The sequence below is a fragment of the Schistocerca serialis genome, chromosome 4 (assembly GCF_023864345.2).
Source record: "Schistocerca serialis cubense isolate TAMUIC-IGC-003099 chromosome 4, iqSchSeri2.2, whole genome shotgun sequence".
Lineage (NCBI taxonomy): Eukaryota > Metazoa > Arthropoda > Insecta > Orthoptera > Acrididae > Schistocerca > Schistocerca serialis.
The window spans coordinates 520,016,857-520,035,348 of NC_064641.1; the positions used below are offsets into that span (position 1 = coordinate 520,016,857).

Sequence of the window (18,492 nt, forward strand, 5' to 3'; positions counted from 1 at the left end):
CTTACTGAACTCCTTGGAATCGCTTAGATTTCTTTCACGAGAAAGATAAGGGCTGGAAATAACACCGAATATCACAGGTGGTTGGTGTTTGCACACTCCGTACCGAAGGTTGTTGTATTACGTCCCCTCAAAAGCAGGTACTGAAAATTACATTAAAGTTGATACAGCTACCAATAGCAGTAAGTATTCTACACGCTAGAAGGAAATTACTACCGTCTAGTCAGGTAAGAAGAGTACTGGCAGATCAAAGGTGAGACCTAGTGAATATCGCATTCATTGCTTTTTCCATGACTGTGCAACAGATGTAGCGGTGAAGCTCTGTTTTAACCATCTTTAGTTTTTTGTTTATGTTTAGTCGATCCTTAGTCATTGTCTTCTTAATATCTGAAGTTCGTCTTAGTAATAACATAAAAGGCGGTTTGTTAATCTGACATCTTCAATGGGTCTTAGATTCTAAGAAGACAGTCATAAACATTCGCAACATTTATCAGCATTTTGATAGTAATCCGCGATTTAAGGATGATAGAACCTATCAGTCTTTTGATAAACACTTACTGGTTAAGGCAAATATAAAAGCAAATAAAGAAAACCGATGGCTCAATAAGTTATTTACATGTGTCCGAAGGAGTAGTATTAAGTATTGGGCCACGAGAATTGGGAAACGCTTCTCAAAGCAAAGTAATATGAAGCCCAGGATTAAAGAAGTCGCAGTGTACGCAGTGTTGGAATTACGATTGATTGGTTGGTTGGTTGATTTTGGGAGGGGACCAAACAGCGAGGTCATCGGTCCCACCGGATTAGGGAAGGTAGGAAGGGAAGTCGGCAGTGCCCTTACAAAGGAACCATCCCAGTATTTTCCTAAAGCGATTAAGCGAAATCACGGAAAACCTAAGTCAGGATGGCCCGACGCGGGTTTGAATCATCGTCCTCCCGAACGTGAGTCCATTGTGCTAACTGCTGGGCCACCTCGCTCGGTCGGAATTACGAGTAACACAAGCAGGAAGTATAGGCTCGTAAACGTTTAAGCTCCGAGCACGGGCCCAGTGAGTTAACAAAGGCTAGCGGGCGGTGTAGTTCAACTGCCATAAGGCAAACATCGTGAGTATGATGGGAATCTCAAGGAAGTTCTGGCAGATACCGTAAATAAGGGAACTCCCAGAAAAGACTCAAAAAATCAGATTATACAACTTTATGAGCTAATCCACTCACAAGCTGTTAACATAGTAAGGTCTCGATAGCGATGCCAGTAGGACCATTGTCCTGGACAGGCGACGGTCCATTTTGCTGTCAGAAAATTCCCGTTTGAGTGCCTCGAATTGTAACTTTAATAATGACATCAAAGAGATTTACTGCTCAGTAGTGTCAGAGTATGAAACAGTAACGGATGATAGAAGAATAGCAACCCAGCGGTAGAATACAGAGTTACGGTACCGTTTATTAATTTCAGTAAACCGTGATTGCTATTTGATATTTCAAATACGAACATGAAACTTCATTTCTCCAAAAATATAATTATATAATTTTTAACATATATAATACATATACTATTTTACTTTCATCAAAGCATGCCTCCCCACAGACTCCAGCCATGCCGTCAGTAAGTTTTTGTAGATATCGTGAGTCTATATGATTCCTTAACGACACTCCAAAGACGTTCCTTGCTTGTATGTGAACTTTCCGGATAAGCCTGTATACTTCCTCCCAGACCGTTTTAATAGGATTACAATCAGGTATTTGGGACGGTCACGCTGCATCCTTCAGTACCTTCTGTTTTCCCTTTTATGCAATGTATTTTTTAAATTACACCGACCGATTTTTTGGATCATTATCTTATTGTAATGTAAACCCTACCCTATTAAACGCAATCCACATAGTGTCGTAAGATACTGAAGTAGGCGGCGGGAGTGCTTCTGGTCCATAGATCCTTTTGTTTTCACGAGCCGGCCGAAGTGGCCGTGCGGTTAAAGGCGCTGCAGTCTGGAACCGCAAGACCGCTACGGTCGCAGGTTCGAATCCTGCCTCGGGGATGGATGTTTGTGATGTCCTTAGGTTAGTTAGGTTTAACTAGTTCTAAGTTCTAGGGGACTAATGACCTCCGCAGTTGAGTCCCATAGTGCTCAGAGCCATTTTTTGTTTTCACGATATCGCCCACTATATCTCCTGCAAACACCCCAAAACTATAATAGAGCCTCGACTGTGTTTAAGTGTTATTAGAACGCACTGTTGAGCCACCCTTTCTCCATCAGATCGAGGAACAAATGTCTTTAATCTGATACCAAAATTTCCGAATTTCGAAACACCTGTAAATAACACTTTCTTCTACTCTTCATGTATACACTTACTATACTTTCTAGCGCATTCGAGTACCTTTCATTCACGGGCTTCAGAAGGGGTTTCTTCGCTGCCACACGTCCTTTCAAGCCGGCGCCAGTCTCCTTTTTGCTGTTGCAAACAGATATGAATTTCTTGGCCATTTCTAACAGTTCTGCACGTATTTGTGCTGCTGCTTTGAAGCTATTCTCTCACTAGTAATTCTCATGAATTTGTCATTACTTTCAGACTTTTACGAGGTCTTCATGGTCGTGGTAGGTCCTTATTGCTACCTGTTGTCTCCTGTGCGATGGAGGGTGTTTTATGCTTCCGCTATACACGCGGCACGTTGTTTCACAATTTGGGGCAAAGGTAAACCTGGTGTCCTGATGCGACAACTGCAGCACGTTTGTCTATGGATATCTCCACTCTTGGAGCCATGATAACGGTGTGCACACTGTCAATTGTCACTAAGAAAATGAAGTGCAGTATCCACGGTACCACTGCTCGAAGTACACGGCGGAAATCACAACAGTACAAGGAGCTACAGGGCAGCATTCATTCAACACACAGGTAAACAAATATACCAGTTCAGGTAATTATTTTCTTCGCAAACAACACTATTCTGAATAAAATGCATGTATATGAAAACAAAAACATAAACGTGACATGTTTACCAGTGTTATGCTATTCCTTTGCTTACTCAACCGTAACCACAGTATTATATGCTATGTACAGGGTATTAGAATTCAATTATCAGGTTTACTGAAATTGATGAGCAGTGACTGGATGTGATATATTACAGTACGATTTTCTAATGAACGGAAATAAGAAGGATAATCGCGTCATTACAGCATTGTCACAAATTCAAAATGGATAAGAAATTTGTTAAAACGCTGTCGCAGAATTTCAAAGGAATGAATCCATGTAAAAGTGAAATCGGGGTGAGGGGGAAAAATTTTATTTATTATCTTCCTGAATACGCGCACAGTGACTTAATCAATAGCCCACCTTACTTTAAATGTCAGAGGTAAGGTCAAACATTCGGGAATGTGGTAAGTGACTACCTCGCACTTCTCAACAGGAATACCTAAATTTGCTTTTCTAAAAAAATGGCCTTCAGAAGGAAGTGTCGAAATATCATAAGTGTTCGTAAGATATTCCAAAGTAAGTGCTTCGTTGTCTCACGGATACTTGACTCAAATTTATGAAGAGACCATATGTCGTTACTCCACAAGCAGATACGGTATTGGAAAACTGCACTAGTATACTAGGCATAGTCTCACTGAATGGTGCACGGACTTGCCTTCCTCCAACCTAGGACCTGATTTATCTGTCCAATTACATTGGGGACTACAGTTAACGATGAATCCGCACTTATTTATTTGCACAAGCACTGTCTGACAAAATAGTGAAATATCCAGAATGAGAGGAGGAAACTAAACGTGAGGGACTGAAAGGATATGTGATGATATATCGGTGATTAAAATCGAGTCAAATTTAGAAAGAGTTTGATAGCGGGAGTATACTTACCAGCATGCCGCTGCACCATCTCTGGCCTACATGCACCCTCTGAACCGATTAGAAAGGCTGCCATAAAGCCACTGTATCTGCCAACGCGTGAGGCAAGCTGGACCACAACTCTTGTAGCTGGTCCGTGATATTGGCACTGGGGCAGAGTCGGCGTCCACGTTAGTCCTGCACGTTTTGTATCAGGGACAGACCTGGTGATCATGTTGGCCACAGTAGTACCTCAACACCGTGCCACCAGTTCGTAGAGATATATGCAATGTGTGGATGAGCATTATCCTGTTGGAAAGATGGCACAACGATACGACGATTGAGAGATAATACATGAGGACGCAGGAAGCCTGTGAGTTTCAGCTGTGCCGTCAGAAATCCCTCAATCACTTTCAGTCGTGATTTGGTGGCTATCCATAACACGACGCCAGTGGTAACACCGCTCCGCCTCTCAGGAACACTGGAAGAATGGAACCTCCCCCCCCCCCCCCCCCTCCGGTTAGCCGCCATACTTGCCGACAATGGACAATCGGGAAACGAAGAACAAAGATTCGGTGCCGATCACAATTCGAAGACACCCATGACCATTCCTTGCTTTCCTATCACGGCGCCACTCTAAATGCAGCCGTTTGAATTGTGATGTTAACGATGGTATACACATGAGATAGTAACTCCCCAGTTCTGTCGCTGACAGTAGCTGACCAATGGTGCGCGGTGTTGCTGGAAATTCATTGCTTGTTATCTGATGATGAGCATAGATTTTAACGGGTTATGATGTACTTTCTTACAATACGGTGATCCTCCCTTGGAGGGATCAGGCGAGGTTGACCCGAGCTTTGGCCGTGAGTGCACCTGCCCATACACTCCAGTCCAGTACAAAATCGGCCCACTGTCACATCGAAAAGCTTCATTCACAAATAAAAATATTGCACGATTTACCCAATGGGCCAAGTGGAGAGCCATGATGAGCCGCATTTCCAATTCTGTCAGGTAGAGAAAGCGCTGTCTCGTGCGAGTACGCGGCAACACCGTATCCTTCACAGCGAGCTCTCAAAATCTGACGGTGTTAACGCCCTCTGTGTAACCGACCAGGTCTGATGAGAACACTAGACATGAACAGAACTAGTGAACTCTGGTGGTCGCTTCAATGGTACCCAACGGTTTTCTGTTGAGTACTTGCTCTTCCAAACAGCATCCCTTTCGAGCAAACCAGATGCGTCTTTACCTGTGGTTACTCACACTTACGTTCTTCCACTGTGCACGAATCCGTTTGAAAAGAATAGCTAGATGTAGTCATAGAGTCGAGCTGCGGACGTTTGCTTTCATGCCCCCGCAGCTATTTCGCTGTAAATAATGACCTATGATCCTTCAGTCAAACTGTCTAGTGGATTGGCTACAATTGCGATTTAAAAAAAAAAATCACAAAAAAATAAAAGTTAAATGAATAATCTGATAATAAAAGATGTATTCTAATGTCTGTAACTGATATAGACGACAGAGAATTATTATGAATAACGTTTATTTAAGAAATTACATTGCACTTTCAGTTAAAATACAGACAGAAAATACGATTATCAAATGCACGAAAGTTACGTTAAGAGCATTATGAGAATGGTAGCAAAATCCCAAAACTAAACTGTAATCAAAGATACATTACATTCATTTCGTAATAACAGTACACGAAATATTCACTAGGTCAAAACAGTTCAGAGTGCAACATGATGATTTACAAATTAATAAATGCGGGTGACAAATAGAAACTCATACTCTGTCTGTCCTCGGTTCCGTAATTCAAGTGAAAAGTTAAGGCCCTACTCTGGAGCATATTCAAACAACTCTGAGTACAAAGCCAGTTCAGAAGTTGAAGTATGGTGGCGGCTATTCATCATAAGAGAATACTACTCGTTATCACAGGCAGGTCTACCTCCTTCAAGCACAAATGGAAAAGTGTCCAGAATAGCTCATTTGAGCCCTTCGCTCTAAAAGTTCCAGTCTCCATTTGACTCTCATGGTGTTCCCCTAACGTCTGCTTTTCCATAGGAAGAAGGTTGGCCGGCCGCTGTGGACGAGCGGTTCTAGGCGCTTCAGTCTGGAACCACGCAGCCGCTACGGTCGTAGGTTCGAATCCTGCCTCGGGCATGGATGTGTGTGATGTCCTTAGGTTAGTTAGGTTTACGTAGTTATAAGTCTAGGGGATGATGACCTCAGATGTTAATTGCCATAGTGCTTAGAGCCATTTGAACCATTATGAAGAAGGTTGTCCCCATCAAAAATACACCGTTCCCAAGTTTTACAGACGTGATTTCACCACTTCACAGACTAAACCAAAATATAAATATCGTTCACACTCAGATAATTCACAATAATTACAAATAAAGGTTTGTTCACAAATAAATCAGATAGCATTCTTCTACAAGAGCGCACGTGTTAAATGAGAACGAATGGTTATTAAATTTTATTTAAACAATTGTTTATCCCTTCTTGAAAGAAGCGTCTTTTGGTTGTTTTCTATGCTAGTGTCCACTAACACATGCGAGTGACCACTTTTAAATTAGCACAGTTTTTTAACAGCTCTTGCAATCAAAATTTAAATAACATTACTGTAAAAATGATGAACTGCTCATTAAATAACTACACGAGTATGTCAAGATATGTGCCCACGCTGTATTCATATACTGTGGAATTGTGGAATACGACGTTTTGATAAACACATGCATAATAAAAAAGGTATTAATGACATCATGAGCAGTAAATAAAGTACGAATGGCTTTCTGGGACGAAGGCTAGTGTGCAATGCTATCATCTGAGATACCGTTTGTTCAAGTCGTACATAGCGTTTAAATGTTATTATTTCAGAAGTTCATTGACAAAAAGTTTCGTCTCTGTGTAATACTAACGTCTGCAGTTTTAAAAGATATTGAAATATTATTGTGTCATTGGATTGCGTTTTTAAAGATATTGAAATATTGTTGTGTTATCGGATGCGTCTCATTTCTTTGAGATCAGAGACATATTCAGATTTCATTTAATGCTTGACTGTAAATTATTATACATTGAAGCGCCAAAGAAACTTGTACACGCATGCGTATTCAAATGCAGAGATATGCAAACAGGCAGAATACGGAGCCGCGGTCGGCAACGCCTATATAAGATGACAGGTGTCTGGTGCTGCTTTAGATCGGTTTCTGCTGCTACAATAGCAGGTTTCCAAGAGTTAAGTGAGTTTCAACATGGTGTTACAGTCGGCGCACGAGCGATGGGACACAGCATCTCCGAGGTAGCGATGAAGTGGGGATTTTCCCGAACGACAATTTCCCGAGTATACCGTGAAAATCAGGACTCCGATAAAATATCAAATCTCCTGCATCGCTGCGGACGGAAGAAGATCCTGCAAGAACGAGGCCAACGACAACTGAAGAGAGTCATTCAACGTGACAGAAGTGTAACCCTTCCGTAATTGCTGCAGATTTCAATACCTGGCCATCAACAAGTTCAACAAGTTCAACGAAACATCATCGATATGAGCTTTCAGAGTCAAAGGCCCACTCGCGTATCCTTGATGACTGCACGATACAAAGCTTTACGCCTCGCCTGGTCCAGTCAACACTGACATTGGACTGTCTATGACTAGAAACATGTTGCCTGATTGGACGAGTCTCGTTTCAAACTGTATCGAGTAGATGGACGTGTACGGGCAGGGAGATAACCTCATGATTCCAAAGACCGTGCATGTCAGCAGAGACTCTGTAACGATGTGCAGTTGGAGTGATATGGGACCACTGATACGTCTAGATACGACTCTGACAGGTGACACGCACGTAAGCAAGCTGTCCGATCATCTGCATCCATTCTTGCCCATTGTACATACCGATGGACTTGGCCTGCAGGCTTCAAGGTGCCAATTCCCTCCAGCATCACTTCGGACAATAGTCGAGTCCATGCCACGTCGTGTTGCGGCTCTTCTGCATGCTCATGGGGGCCCTATACGGTATTAGGAAGGTGTACCAATTTCTTTGGCTCTTCAGCGGAGATTCTTGAAGAACTGTCAGAAGCCATCTTTCAGCTTGTCTGACACTCCGCCGCTTTTGATTCATCTCCTGCACTATCGTCGTGCGAACAACAGCTTTCCAAATTCCCAGCTTTGGGATTTACCCAGTTCCGTCGACGCTGCTTGCCTTTGTACCTGGACTCTCCCGTACCGGCTACGTAACCGGATCTTCTGCAGCGGGCCCGCTAGCACTCAGCTTCACCTCTCCTCATACCACCTCCAGACGGCCAAATCGCTGGCCTACATAAAAGTAACGTGACATCGTTCTCCCTGTCACGGAGAACTGCAAGGTTACGTTGACATCTGACCATGTTTTGTGAGTGCTTCATTTATTTTGTCAGGCAGTTTACATTGCCAGAGATGAACGCCACGTTAAGAGTCCAATAGAATGGGATCGAATACACATCGATTTCCAGGCGGCTGAGTACGACTTCCTTGCCGCCCACTTTACTGGTGTCTCAGGTTACACTGTAATTTCCCTGGATTTTATGCTTTCTCGCGGAAAGATTGCGTTATTGTTTTTGCGGCCTGCATAAGCGTGGCAACATTCTCGGAAGTGTTTTCCTGCAGCCCGACCGCAGATCCCCACATTAAACACAGGCGCCTAAGTAGCGCCGGCCAGGGTCAGGTTCGCGACCGCTAATACCAGCCCAGCGACACTTTTTCCTGGCTCTCGTCAGCGTCTCTAATCCGAGTAAGGTATTGAGTCATTAAGGAAACGACGTTAAACCTGTCATCTCTTGGGCAACATTTAGAACTGATACATCAAATTTACTTTTTTCTTAAGTTAACTGTTAATGATAAAAAACGCACAAATAAAAAACTGTTGACATTGCGAGTAATTTGCGGATGGAAAGACACAAGAATCGTCGTAGACGTTTCCACCACTGCCTTTGGCCTCCGGCCTAATGTTTGTTAGCTCACTTCCAATTACTCAAAACAGCCACCATGAAGACGCGGAAATGATGTCAGGGAGAAACTTTTCCTAATAGGACACATAAATTTTCTTTAGATCAAATAAAAAGTTATATCTTTTAAAACAAGAAGCCACAGTAAGCACACAATAAATGACTAACGTCGTCCTATCAATATTGCTTCAATGTTTTTCGGTGCTATACTTCTCCAAAATTCTCTTGCCTGCTTAGGCTGCGTCGCTTTTGTGCTGTCCAAGAATTTCAGGAACTGAAGCAGTGAAAATGTCCACCGATATGTGTAATGGAATGTATCTATAATCTTACTGGAGCCACAGGACGAAAGCTTGAAACAGAACGCTCATGAGGAATACAAATTAAAAACCTGATATCGGAACTTGTTTTCATGCATCTCGGCATGGAAATACTGTTTGTCACGTGTAGTTACTCCAGAGAATCAATAATTTAACCATGTCAGAGGTAGAACGATATGCTTGATGCCGAATTTATCTCTTCGCAATTAATTAATATTTTTTCCGATTTGCGATCGTGTTCTGTTTTTTGTGAAGAAGAACGAAGTACGAATCAACTTTCTCTTAATTGTCTCTTTTGTTCCGAGCACCAAGTTGTAAGGTCATGTATCTTTCACATTAGGTACTTTTGTCTGACTAATAACTGACATAAGTTTAACGAGGTTTTCATTCTTTAGCCATGTACTTGAACCTTTTTACTAATCTTGCAGAAACCGTATTGTGTTACAGCCTTTCAAGTTCATTGGAAGTGTTTCTTTTGGTGATGCAAAGGTCGTGCGCCATCAGCATGCTATCATTATGAATTTCACCTGTACAAGTCGAGCGTCTAAATATCGCTGTTCTTATCATGTACGTCATTTTGTTGCACTGAAACTGAACATTAATACTGTTCCCTGTCACTAAATGTATCCCCTCTCTAGCAATGACTTCTGAGTATGATAAGCCCCTTAAATGAATATGGCAGGTGTGTAAACCTGTAACAATATTAGACGACGTAGAAGAATGTGATTTTAGATAATTCTAACACAAAGATTTTGGTGAGTGTAATATTTTCTTGCTGTCGTCAGTGTGATGCGGCTGAAAGAACAGACGCCATATACTCATACAAACGAGTCGCCTAGATAGGCTATGAATCCGCAGCCTTCAATGTGAATGCACAATCACGTTCGACTTCCCGCAGGAATGTCAAAGTAACGAGCATGGAGAACATGGACGGCGGCTACGGGTGGGTGGTGCTAGGTGAGAATATGGGTCGGCCGTGGGGCGCACCGAGCTAGAGAGCGCAAGTGCGCTAAACAGTGGGTGCGGGTGGCGCAGCAGTTAACGCAACTGCCCAGTAAGCAGGAGACCTCAGATTCGAATCCCGCTCCAGCACACATTTTCACTCGGCGCCGCTGACTCCGCGTAAAGTCCCGATGCAGCTGACATCGTGATTTCTTTCCCTTTCCTTTCCTTTCTTCTCCCTCTACGTTCAGTTTACATAAAACGATGCGGGCTTACTTGGCAAACATTTAACCTTCATATTAAAACAGTGTGCCGAATCGAGACTTTGCAAGGCAAAGGTCCCGAGTTCGAGTCTTGGTCTGGCACACACTTTTAATCTGTCAGGAAGTTTCATATCAGCGCACACTCCGCTGCAGAGTGAAAATATTCTGGATTTGACCTTCCACACAGGTGTGACTATAAAATAGCATTAAATTACTCCACCTACACTAGGCCAGAACGCCACTCTGCAGAAGCAAAAAATCGAAACAAGCAATCAGTAGTCACAATAAGGATAGGGTAAATCTTCGAAATATCGAATTTCTCCTGAAATGCGACGTCGCTTCAACACTGAATGAATTTTACACAAAGAAATACCTTCATTCTCTTCGACAGTTTCCTCAAAAGATGTAACAGTGCGTTCTCTTATTGACGATGTATTCCAAAACATTATTTACTGCCCAAATGCTGATAATACATTTTAATGAGAGCCTGTGTTTCCGTATGAATCGTAGCTCGAGAGAGAAAAATTTCCATATAGTTATCTGACACGGCTCTGCACCCGAATATAGCAAGGTTCTGGAGAAATATTTGTACAAGTGATGTGATCCAGATGACGCTAGCCTTTCGATACTTTTTTGTATGAGTGAAATGATATTACGATCTTTCTAAATTCAGTAACTCATGTCAGCAGTGGTGGGGTGGAGGTGATGTCGGAGGGGAGGTGTCCGGAGTTGTCAAAAGAAATACCAAATTGGAATTTCATTCGTCAGCCTCAGCCATCTTAAAAACCATACCGGGACATCTAAATCCGTCAAGCTCAAAGAAAGTCAGTCTAGTTTCATATGTTAGTTTGTTCGGTATCTGTTAACATTACTGTCACATAGTCCATACATCTTTACAGTAAAGGGTACTCTGCTGTCAGTCCAGTTTCATATGTTAGCTTGTTCAATATCTATTAACATTATGATGACGTGGTCGGTACGCCATTACAGTAAAGGAAACTCTACTGTTAGGCCATCGCAAAGCCATATGACCACACGTGACTTTCTACCGCAAATATTTACGCCATCCTCTATTAATCAATGTCACACCTACGACCTTCGCAGAGAAACTACACACAAAATATGATACTGTGTTTTTTTGCATCAATCAGTATGATTTTTGGTTTTTCACGAGTCCGCAGAAAGATATACACTGTATTAACGCATTTAGCGAATAGAAATACTCAAATAAAAAACTTCAATCTAGCCTGCTCAGTTTGTACTCTGTAGCCATCGACATGATAGTGATGAACTTACTGATTGTGACACTGGATCAGGCACTGCTATTAGAATGTTTGTAAAACGTGGCTGAACGAATGCAAGAACACAATTACTCATAAGTCGCACACTTGACGATAGACTGCATGGAGCTAGTTTCTCTCCTCTGACGCCAGTGGGTGACGCCTAAAAGAAAGCTGTTATATTACCAGGAATTCGCTGAACGCTCCTTAAATCACCGTAGGATGATTGCAGCTTTGTAACATCCAGAAAGAGAGCGAGGTGCCGTAGTGGTTAGCACACTGCAGGACTACGGTTCAAATCCGTATCTGGACATACACAATTGGATTGTCCGTTATTTCCCTAAATCACTAAAGGCAAGTTTCGGGATAGTTCCTCTGAATGGGCACGGCAGATTTCGTTCCCCGTTCTTACCTAATCCGAAATTTAGCCTCGTATAGTGAAGAGTTTGTCATGATTTGTACCATTACAATAATTCAAAACAAATAATACGAATTACATAATGATATGTGGGAAAAGGAAAAAGGAGACGAAGAGGATCAGAATGTCTCATAATATGTGAATGAAAAGGTGTCAGATTTAAGGGGTTATAAGGAACATTATGAAAGTAAACAACGGATTACAGTTGCAGACTGCTACTAAATCCCAGAAACCATGTGGTCCCTCTGTTTACAGACAGGTGATTCCGTAGTGGAGAGATCGATTATTGAAACTATTATTAACGATTGTGTCTCAAGAGGACGATGGAAAGTAATTTAGTGATTAAGTAGCAAATTTCTTTCGAAAGTTGTCGGACATGTAACCTAATGCATGTGGACACATTTGCGAGATTTTGGTCACTGACAAGAAAGTGGGGTAAATCGTTCGTGTAAATGAGTAATTAATATGCAAACATTTATATAATTATGTGAAAAGTCTTTGTACAGCGATCGCTGAAACTTTTATAGGCTACAAAGTGAACCACACTAAGCAAAGAGCCGGCCGGAGTGGCCTTGCGGTTCTGGGCGCTACAGTCTGTAACCGAGCGACCGCTACGGTCGCAGGTTCGAATCCTGCCTCGGGCATGGATGTGTGTGATGTCCTTAGGTTAGTTAGGTTAAATTAGTTCGGAGTTCTAGGCGACTGATGACCTCAGAAGTTAAGTCGCATAGTACTCAGAGCCATTTGAACCATTTGAACTATGCAAAGAACAAACGTGATGCTGAGGGTGACATAGAAGAAGAGACTTGCAGTTGTAAGTGAATTGTATTTAGGTGTTTTTGCTTTCAAATGCTTCAGTAGAAGAGAGCGATTTAGTATTCAGCAGCATATGTACAGTGTTTGTAAGTGTCATGTTGGTATCCGACAAATGTATAAAACTTATTTTGATATCAAAATATGAAATCTTGGTGCAGGGCAACAGAACTATGAAAATTTAATTCTGAACAGAAAATTTGTGGAACTCACGTTACTCGATGTGAGAAGCAGGAATGCCGGTACATGAAGCGATTCGTCTGCGGAGAGAACTCAATTTTCAGTTAAATTTACGTATACCATCTTACTGCAAAACAAAGCGACTTAGGTGAAAATGTTTGCCTTGAATATTGCTAATCTTTAACTTTAGTATTGCAAACATTGTCTCTACCAGAATTGTTATAGTAATTACACATCAATGGACATAAAAATTAATGCAACTTATTTTTTGATAAAACTGCTTGAAAATCCAAACGAAATCTTTTGCTCTCATTAATCCACTACACTGATATGATATTATTTTCACAAATTCCCTCTGACAATCACTGTACCTTACAGTGGACATGAACTTTGTTGGTAATTAAATTTGTAGACCTACCTGTGCGCACGGAACGCTCGTCTATTCTGCAATTTTTTGCTATCAGGAATAATGCCGTGACTGTCACAAATCAAATTTTATTTACCGACTTTCGATGTGCACGGCAAGACGGTATCTTGGCAATTTTCATAAAATGCTTATCAGTACACATCTCGTGATCTGAAATGTGAGTGTGCAAACAGAGTTATGAAAGTAAAAATACAAATTGAGAACTGATCTTAACGACTGACAGAAATGGACAAAGACTTCAGGTTTAACTGTGCTTCATTAAGCCATGACAACAGTTCGCATGCTTAGACAAGTTAGCAAAATATTTCTTGAATGAGATTTTCAATCTGCAGCGGAGTGTGCGCTGATATGAAACTTCCTGACAGATTAAAACTGTGTGCCCGACCGAGACTCGAACTCGGGACCTTTGCCTTTCGCGGGCAAGTGCTCTACCAACTTTTTTTTTTTTTTTTTATAAAACCTTTATTAAAAAAACAATGTTACACATTGCAAATACATACTAAGTTATACATACATGAAGTTATTTAAAGAAAGCGGTTTGATCATTTCAATTGCGCTGACATTAAGGAAAGAAAACAGAAGATTGTGTTACTGACTAAATCACCAGAAAGAATTAAATTAAACATAAATACTTGAGAATGGCGGAAAGGAGATATATAATAAAGTTGACTAGCCTTCCAACTACACTTTCTGGACATTAATTGAATCTAAGTATTTGAAGTGATCAGATCTATATAATCAGTCTTTCACTGCAAAAATGAACAGGGCAATGTGCCAGCCATTGAATATTACATTTATCGGATAGTATCTTATGGTTTTAACCAATCGATAAGGAGATTTCTATAAAAACTGTCTATTTCCTAATTTCTGGTATAAGCCAATAATGCACCTTTCATGATTTGTGTTTGGCACTATTAGACACACAATCTCAATGTCACATAAGTTCTGTACATTAGATTATAAATTTCGAAAAACTACTCTCTGAAGTAGAGAAAGCACACATCATAAATATACTGTAAAATCTTAAATAGTATCCTTAAGGTAACTACAATACATCACTGTCAACACAGTCTTCTTTTTTATATTAACCAATGCCCATTCTTTCAAATACAATTTTTAGCATATTGCCGAACTTTTTCTTGTGATTCGAATAGCTTCTAATTTTGTGGAACTCACACAGCTTGTGTACCTTGAACTCTATGATGCTATCGGATCCTAATTTGTTAAGGACGTAGTTAACAAAATTTCCCAGCAACGAGTACACAGCGTTATTTTTTGCTTCCGGGAAATAGCGTGCTTCAGGCCTGTGTATCAATGACAGCGATATATACTCAGGGGATGTTCTTGTAATCAGAGCTATTTGCTCCCGGATCCACTTCCAACTATTCATGTGACCACTGCAAGTATATCGATGAATTACTGTGTCAACTAGATGACATTGTTGACATAAATTTGTTTCACAGAGTCCGATTGCGTGCAGTCTTTCATTGGTGCTAACTATGTTGTTAACTGTCTTGTACCATGACGTTTTTATATTAGACGTCAGCACATTAGAACTAATGTTTTTCCAAATCTCAGTCCACTCAATGTTTGGAAACTGTCGTTCTATTTTGTTTCTTCCTTCGCTTTTCTTTCGTTCCCGCATTATGGCTCTCGATGTTAAGTGTCGGGACTGCCTGAGTTCGACACTGACATAACTAAACTCAACATAGAAAATCCTCACGTGCTGCACGTCAATCGGGGGAAGCAGGCTTGGAGGTTTAATGATGTCGAAAAGTTGGCTGGTTATGCTTCCTCGCGAGTCTCTTATTAAATTAACTTGCCTTTTGATAAAAAGAGCAGAGGCTTTATCCGTTATATCAGTTAATCCTAGTCCACCATTTTTAGGATCTAAAGTGGCTACTTTAGCAGGTACTCTGAACACTTCACCTTTCCACAAAAATTTTGTGATTTTGGACATTATTCTCCTCGCTATCATTCTCGGTATTGGAAACAGCTGGGCAGTATAATAAGCCTTAGCAAGGATGCATGAGTTGATATACTGTGTTCTTTGAACTTGGTTCATATATCGAGTTAAATTCCTCCAATGGCTCCTTGCACTTTATCTGCTGCAACTTTCCAATTTAAAGCCGTCATTTTCATAGGGCATGCTGTCAGGGTGATCCCAAGTGTTTTATGTTGTCGGGATAAGTTTGCCCACTCGACGTTGATATTATCAAAACCTCTGAGATTTAACATCTTACTTTTTTTTCCGTTTGCATTGGCTCCAGATGCTCTACAGTACGAATCAATCACTGTTGCTAGCGTGGTTACCTCGTCATTATTCCTTATAATGACCCCTATATCGTCAGCATAGGCTCTTATAACTGTTTTGTTTCCTGATAATGTTAAGCCTTTTAATGTAGCATGGACATGTCGGAGGAAAGGTTCCAGCGAAATTGCGAAGACCGACATGGACAGAGGACTTCCTTGAGGAACACCTCGTTGTATTTGCATCGGCCTGGATTGTTGACAATTCACCGCTATTTTAGCATTTATTCCAGTTGCTATGTTCTTAATCAACTGTATAACCCTATCGTTGAAACCTATTTTCTTCAATGTCTGTAGAAGATATTCATGGTTTACTACATCGAACGCCTTATAAAAATCTAAAAACAATAAAGCACACTTTATGTTTGTTACAGAAGTTACTGCAATGATATCCCTGAATTCCGCTAGATTTTGAAAAATGGTTCTGCCTTGCGCACAGTTCTGATGTTGACTAATAATTTTATCTGTAAGGCATGAAATTCTCTTGTTTATTATTCTAGCTATTAATTTATAATCAGAATTCAGCAGTGAAATTGGACGAAAATTATTTAAATCTTTGTTTCCATTATTTTTTGGCACCAGAACAATTTTACTCTCCTTAAACTCAGCCGGAATCATTTTACCCTGAATAACCTCATTTACAATGTCCGTGATTTTCGCACCCACTATTGGCCAGTAACGGATGTAAAATTCTGCTGGCAGACCATCCGGTCCTGGGGATTTTTTTGGTGGCGAGGCGCACAGAGTCTCATACACGTCTTCTTCACTGACAACCTCGAGAAAATTTTCGTTGTCATCTTCTGTCAGCTGTGGGGTTAGGATGTCAAGGAATTCTTCCAAGGAAGCATCACTACTTTGATGTACAGAATATGTGTGTGGTGGTCTTCAGTCTTGAGACTGGTTTGATGCAGCTCTCCATGCTACTCTATCCTGTGCAAGCTTTTTCATCTCCCAGTACCTACTGCAACCTACATCCTTCTGAATCTGCTTACTGTATTCATCTCTTGGTCTCCCTCTACGATTTTTACCCTCCACGCTGCCCTCCAATACTAAATTGGTGATCCCTTGATGCCTCAGAACATGTCCTACCAACCGATCCCTTCTTCTGGTCAAGTTGTGCCACAAACTTCTCTTCTCCCCAATCCTATTCAATACTTCCTCATTAGTTATGTGATCTACCCATCTAATCTTCAGCATTCTTCTGTAGCACCACATTTCGAAAGCTTCTATTCTCTTCTTGTCCAAACTATTTATCGTCCATGTTTCACTTCCATACATGGCTACACTCCATACGAATACTTTCAGAAATGACTTCCTGACACTTAAATCAATACTGGATGTTAACAAATTTCTCTTCTTCAGAAACGCTTTCCTTGCCATTGCCAGCCTACATTTTATATCCTCTCTACTTCGACCATCATCAGTTATTTTGCTCCCCAAATAGCAAAACTCCTTTACTACTTTAAGTGCCTCATTTCCTAATCTAATTCCCTCAGCATCACCCGACTTAATTAGACTACATTCCATTATCCTTGTTTTGCTTTTGTTGATGTTCATCTTATATCCTCCTTTCAAGACACTGTCCATTCCATTCAACTGCTCTTCCAAGTCCTTTGCTGTCTCTGACAGAATTACAATGTCATCGGCGAACCTCAAAGTTTTTATTTCTTCTCCATGAATTTTAATACCTACTCCGAATTTTTCTTTTGTTTCCTTTACTGCTTGCTCAATATACAGATTGAACAACATCGGGGAGAGGCTACAACCCTGTCTTACTCCCTTCCCAACCACTGCTTCCCTTTCATGTCCCTCGACTCTTATAACTGCCATCTGGTTTCTGTACAAATTGTAAATAGCCTTTCGCTCCCTGTATTTTACCCCTGCCACCTTTAGAATTTGAAAGAGAGTATTCCAGTCAAGTACAGAATATAGCTCGCAATAATAGCGATAAATCTCGTCCATGATATCCTGCTGGGTTCTGCGAATCGTGCCGTGTTTTGTTCGAATTTCTTCAATAAAAGTCCTTCTTCCGTTCTTCGTATGCTTCACTAAATGATATAGGGAAGTAGTTTCATCTGCTGACACCGAATTTGCCTTCGATTTTATTTTCAACCCTTCCATTTGACTTCTCTTGATATTAAGTAACTTGGCTTTGACTTTTTTGATGTCTGTTATCCGAAGTGAGGAACCTGCTGAGAGTTGATCATATAGATCTCTCAAAACGGAATAGTAATACTCTATAGTGCATTTCATTTCCCTTGCGCTCTGGGCACTGTATTGAATAAGAACTTTCCTCAACTTTGGCTTTGCCATTTTAACCCACCAGTCAATAGCAGTGGCATATCTACTACGGGCTCGCAGGCATATTGCCCATGTTTCTTTAATCAGATCTTCTAAATCATGATTAACTAACAAGGAAGTGTTCAAATTCCACTGATTCTTGAATCGGCGAACCGGCTGTCTTGTTAGATTTATGCAAGCTAAGACACTTGAATGGTCTGAAAAGTACGTAGGAATGGTTTCTACTTTTGTCACGGAAGTTACAAGATTTTTAGAAATATATAGTCTATCAATCCTGCTACGTGATGTTGCCGTGACATAAGTGAACTCAACAATGGAGGGGTATTTGATTTCCCATATATCCTTTAATTCTAAACCAGTAACTAATTGTTTTAGTTCACTTGAGAAATTAAAATTAGGTAACTGATCTTTTCGATTTAAAACACAATTAAAATCACCTCCAAGTAATAACTGT

The 18,492-nt window shown here is 40.9% G+C and overlaps 1 protein-coding gene across 1 annotated transcript in view; it reads right to left on the bottom strand.

Moving 5' to 3' along the window:
• LOC126475244 (octopamine receptor beta-2R) overlaps positions 1–18,492 on the bottom strand; it is a 785,384-nt gene that overhangs the window by 696,470 nt on the left and 70,422 nt on the right. The window contains exon 2 of the mRNA XM_050102934.1: positions 13,034–13,080. The gene's annotated coding sequence lies outside the window, so the exon portion shown is untranslated. The remainder of the gene's footprint in view (positions 1–13,033; positions 13,081–18,492) is intronic.